Genomic DNA, 6,000 nt, shown 5'->3' with positions numbered 1-6,000 from the left:
GGGGCATGTCACCGAGTAGCGATTTTGAACTTTTTTGCGATGATTCAAAATTGCTAATAGGTGTCACATGCAATGACATCGCTAATGCGGCCGGATGTGCGTCACAAATTCCGTGACCCCAACGACGTCGCTTTAGCGATGTCGTAGCGTGTAAAGCGGCCTTTAGGGAAACTTTGTTCATGTCCAGGAAGTTTATAGCCCTAAGGTGGATGGGAGGTTCAGATCCAACAGTGCGGTCCTGGGTCAAATTAGTGAATTCAACCATACCCTATGAACGAGTGGAATATTACAATAGGGGATATCCAGAAAAATTAAATAAAATCTGGAACTTGTGGAACTCCTCCCGACACACTTACAGAAGCTTGAGGGGAATCATTGTGACATTGATAGATCCCTCAAGGTATTAGAATGTTGTCCAGCGGTATATTGATATTGAGATGCTATGTAGCTGTTATTGTTGCCTTCTGTTTTGTTTAGGTTCTTTGATTAGCTTGACTGATTAAGTTGTCCATATACTTAATACAATTCTATTAAATGTATAAATTCTAGGGTGTATGGACAACAACATTACTTTGTTGTAGGTATAGCAGGCGCCATCAAAATTATATGTGTAAGGATAGTCCTGGGAGTCGACCCACTGGACCACATGCACTCCCCTGCGAGGACACCTCGAGCGAACCCCTATACAGGGACTGTTGGCCGTAACCGCAGAGGGCCTAGATGCACGGGTGCCGGGATCAGCAAGAGCCACTGGATGCAGGATTCAATCTGGACCAGGTACAGTTTAATGGGATCAGGCAGAAGTCCAGAACTGAGACTGGTGCAGGTCACAGGAGTTAGACTGAAATCCAGGAGCGGAGACTGGTGCAGGATAATGAGATTAGGCTGAAGTCCAGAACCGGAGACTGGTGCAGGTTAACGGGATCAAGCTGGAGTGTGTGCTCAGAACGGTACTCAGGATCTGCAAGCAGAGGCAGAGTTACACCAAGCACAGGCATAGAGGGACCTGAACAACTAGTAGTGACAAGCTACAGGGACGCATTGAACAAGCACTGGCCATGGGGAGTAGCAAGTCTTAAATACCCAAGGTTACTAATTAGTGATATTCTGGACAGCTTTGCTGGCCCTTTAAAGGGAACCTGTCAGCAGAAATTTCGCAATAAAACTAAAAGATTCCCCTTCTGCAGCTCCTGGGCTGCATTCTAGAAAGGTTAATGTTGCTATTGTGCCCCCTTTTAGACCTAAATAAATACTTTATAAATTCTTACCTTTTTGTATGCAAATGTTTTTTATAGTCACGGGGGTGGGCTGTCTTGCTTCCGTTAGTCGACCTCCTGCTGCTGTACGCTGTCCCCCATTGCTCATTTACGTACACAAGGACGCCCTCCTCATGTAACTGTCCTCCCGAGGTCTCGCGCATGCCCAGTGCCACTCTCGCGGGACTGAGCACTGTGCAAAGTGTGAACGCTGATGAGGTGATTGCGCAGGCGCGAGATTATGGGCGGCGCTGTGATTGTCATCAGCAGCGTCATCAAAGTACCCGCCCATAATCTCGTGCCCGCGCTTTTCCCTCTGCCTCCACTGTTATGCGCAAGCGCTGGCTATATGAACCACGTTACCTATTACCGCGGACACAAGATTATGGGGGGTACTTGGATGACGCTGCTGATGACAATCACAGCGCCGCCTATAATCTCGTGCCTGCGGTAATAGGTGACATGGGCTCATATGGCCAGCGCTTGCGCATAACAGTGGAGGCAGAGGGAAAAGCGCGGGCAGGAGATTATGGGCGGGTACTTGGATGACGCTGCTGATGACAATCACAGCGCCGCCCACCTCACCAGCGGTCACGCTTTACACAGTGCTCAGTCCCACGAGAGTGGCACTGGGCATGCGCGAGACCTCGGGAGGATAGTTACATAAGGAGGGCGTCCTCATGTATGTAAATGAGCAATGGGGGACGGCGTACAGCGGCAGGAGGGCGAATAATGGATGCAAGACAGCCCGCTCCTGTGACCATAAAAAAACATTTGCATACAAAAAGGTAAGAATTTATAAAGTATTTATTTAGGTCTCAAAGGGGGCACAATAGCAACAGGAATCTTTCTAGAATGCAGCCCAGGAGCTGCAGAAGGGGAATCTTTTAGTTTTATTGCGAAATTTCTGCTGACAGGTTCCCTTTAAGTCAAGGAGAGTGCGCACCCCCTAGTGTGCATGTGTGAGGGCCACAACCCGGACGTCAGAGCCGAGGCCACAGGAGGAGAGGCAGATTGCTAGGGCTCAGGTGGCTGCAGTGAGTGAGCGGCCCGGGTCCGGGACCGACGGGGAAAAGGTATGTACGGGGTAGCAGGAGAGCGAGCTCGGCGGGGAGTGGGGACCCCAGGGGTTGGAGCAACGGGTGGTGAGCGACGCAATCGGACCGGTAGCTTGACAATATGATTCTTTACCACTATGTTTATAATGTCGCCATTCATGTACTCGGTTCGTGTAACAATGTACACAATGTTAGCAGTACCTTGTTTGAGTTGTTAATAAAAAGAAGTAAAAAAAAAAAATATACAAGGACATAACACTGATAGAAAGTTGCAAATGAGTGTAATTTATTAATAAGTGCAATCCACAGTTTATTGCGTAACATTTTGGTCAGATGCCTTACCTTCATCAGATGCACTGTGCAGATATAATGTACAGAAATTGTAAAAGAAAAAAATCTATATAAATATTTGTCAACTTGAATTACCTTAATTTTGAGATTATAAAACGCAATTTTCCTCCCAAAATTTGGGAGGAAAACGAGGGGTGCGTCTTATAGTCCGAATGTAGCTTACCGGGAGGTGGAGAATGGGGGCTGTGCTGGCTGTGTGGAGCAGCGTGATGCTGCAGGCAGTGTGGTGGGGGTCCCAGATGCTCTGTTGGCCTTGCGGGCTTCAAATAATAGCGCCCGGAATCGGAGCATGCACAAATAGAGCTCTCATCTCAAGATCTCTTCTGTGTATGCGCCACCTCCAGCCCCTTGATCTTCCAGCAGTGGACTTAAGGAAAATGGTGCCCGGAGGTTGCTTGTGCGCAGATGAGCTCTCGGCTTGTCATTGATCCAATAGCTCAATCTGCACATGTGCTGACTCTGGGCGCTATTTCTTTGAAGCCTGCACTGCTGACAGAGCATCTGGGACACCAACCGCACCGCCTGCAGCATTGCCGTACTCCAGCACCGCCCTTGCCTTCTGTGACCCCGCTCCACCACCGCTGTCACCCTCTTCTCCGATAAGACACCACCGGATTATAAGATGGACCCCCCCTTTTTTTTTCTTTCTTCTAAATTTGGGGTGCATCTTATAATCCGTTGCGTCTTATAAAACGAAAAATACGTAATATGTAAAAATAGAAGACATATACATCAGTATGAAAAAAGTAGCACATAAAAAAGACTAATAATGTGAAATATAAAGACCATACAGGAGCATATATTTCAAGAACCAGTAACATGGTCTAAGGCTATGTGCGCACTTACCGGATTTTGCCGCGGATTTTTTGCGGTTTTGCTGCATGTTTCGCTGCAGAAAATGTTCATAACATCTCTGCAGTGAATCACCAGCAAAACCTATGGGCAAAAAAAATCCTGTGCGCACTGGGCGGAATTTGACAGCTGCATGTTTTGCTACGGGATTCCCGCAGCAAAAACAATTGCATGTCAATTCTTTTCCGCACATCGCTGCGGGATTTCACTACATTGACTCCAATGTTAATTGTGAAATCCCGCAGGGAATAACGCAGGCAGCAAATTCTGTGCAGTTCACTGTGTTTTCCTGCGTTATTCCCTGCGGTATTTCGCGGTTTACCTCCGGTAATGTACATCGCTTGTCTGCGGTTTTGCAGGGAAGTGATGTCATTACAGAAAGAGGAAGCAAAGCAGAGAGTAAACACACACAGATCACAGACACAGACACACACACACACACACACACACATATCAGACACACACAGACATAGAACACAGACACAGACACATAGAAAGCAAACGGAAATATAGAAAAAAAAGAACGTGGGCTCCGCTGTATATTTACCGTCCAGTCGAGGTAAGCACACAGCGGCGGCCCGGTATTCTCAGGCTGGGGAGGGAGAGGGGCAGGGTTAATGTCCAAAGCCTCACTCCCACCTCCCACAGCCGAGAATATCAGCCGCAGCTGCCCCGGGACTGTCACATGCATTATGCGGCAGCACCAGCGTGTCCCCGGCTCTTCCTGCCGCCGTGTAGCAGTGGCAGTCAGGGTAATACAAGGGGTTAATGGTGGCGGATCGCCGCCATTAACTCCAGGCTTGATCATGGCAGCGTCTATGAGACAGCTGACATGATCAACCCGTAAGTAAAGTGAATAAAACACACAGAAAAATCCTTTATTTTAAATAAAACAAACAAGCCTCGTTGACCCTTTTTATTAACCCCTCCCGAAACAAAGCTCCGACGTAATCCACAGCTCCGGCGTAATCCACAGGTCCTGTGCTGCTTACATCCAGCCGCGACTGTCACAGACACAGCGCTGAATGAATGCAGCAGACAGCAGAGGTAATTACCGGTCATTTCCCACGGCCGGTAATGTGAACTCACTGCCGACCGTGGGAAATGCAGCGATCTGTTCTCTATCTATCTATCTATCTATCTATCCCTCTATCTGTCTGTCTGTCTATCTATCTATCCCTCTATCTATCTGTCTGTCTATCTATCTATCCCTCTATCTGTCTGTCTATCTATCTATCCCTCTATTCTTCTGTCTCTTTATCTATCTCAGAGTGAAATGACGTTTTTTTTTCCAATGTGCTTTATTGCATTGAATGCAATAAAGCACATCCCAACCCGCACGCGGCAAAACCGCGGCAATACCGCGAACAAAACCGCGGCAAACCGCATGCTGTTTTCGGGTGCGGTTTGCCGCGTTTTTTTTACCGCGGGTGCGGTAATCTTTGAATACCTGCGGAATTTTCTTGAGAAAATTCCATTTTCCAGTGCGCACATAGCCTAAAGGTAATGATTAGTGATGAGTGAGTGTCCTCGCTACTCGATCGAGCATCGGGGTACCCGTGGAGCTCAGCTGAGTATCGCAGGTGCTCTGATATTTCATCCATGAAACAAGGACCACAGCGCACAGGCTTGCTTCACTGCATGATATGTGCAGGTACCCCAGCAGGGAGAGACATTTACAGTCTCCGAATGTTTCTCCCGGGGAATAAAACAGTGTTCTCTGATCTGACATAGTGTGCGCCAAAAATAAAATAAAAAAAACCCTCCAGACGAACAGGCCAATCATTGACTTTCCATAATGCTCGTTACTTGTGTCTAGCTCGTCCGATCGTCTGACCAGCTGGAATCGAGGACCGAGCATTCGAGCATTTTAGTGCGCCTCCATCTCTAGTAATCATGGTAGTGAACACTATGGATATAAAAGTAGTATCCAGTTACAGGGGTATAGTAATGAAAAAACAGGGACTCGTAAGCGTGGGGACCCTTGACATTTGGGTTACAAGCTTATGTATTTTGGCCAAAATATGGACCAATACCTCACATTTATTATTTTACTGTATATCATTTTGGATTGTACAACTTTTTGAAGGATGCAGCCGGGCCCTCTGGGGTGTCTGTCCTGTGGGCTAGTGCACTTAAATAGTGCTGGGCAGCCCGCCTGATCTAATAGAAGGGCGTCATCAATAGGCTGTAAGCCAGACACTGTGCATTGCACATATCTGTGTGACTGGTGCCCTATGTAAAACCTCATTAGTGTGCATGTTCAATACCAGCAGCCACCCCCTCCATGAGTTGGTAGGTTGAGAGTGGCTGTCTCATTGGTATTCTGCACCTGTGTTACCCATACCTTTATCATGGGGGTCGGCTGCATCCTGCAAGTGCATTTGCCATTTTGACCTGAGTTGGCTCGTGGCTTTTTTCTGGTGAGCTTTACATAATGCCATCATCGCTGCTTCCAATATTTAGCTGTAATGTTTATGTCA

This window comes from Anomaloglossus baeobatrachus, chromosome 5 (assembly GCF_048569485.1).
Source record: "Anomaloglossus baeobatrachus isolate aAnoBae1 chromosome 5, aAnoBae1.hap1, whole genome shotgun sequence".
Classification (NCBI taxonomy): Eukaryota; Metazoa; Chordata; class Amphibia; order Anura; family Aromobatidae; genus Anomaloglossus; species Anomaloglossus baeobatrachus.
This window is presented reverse-complemented; position numbering follows the sequence as displayed.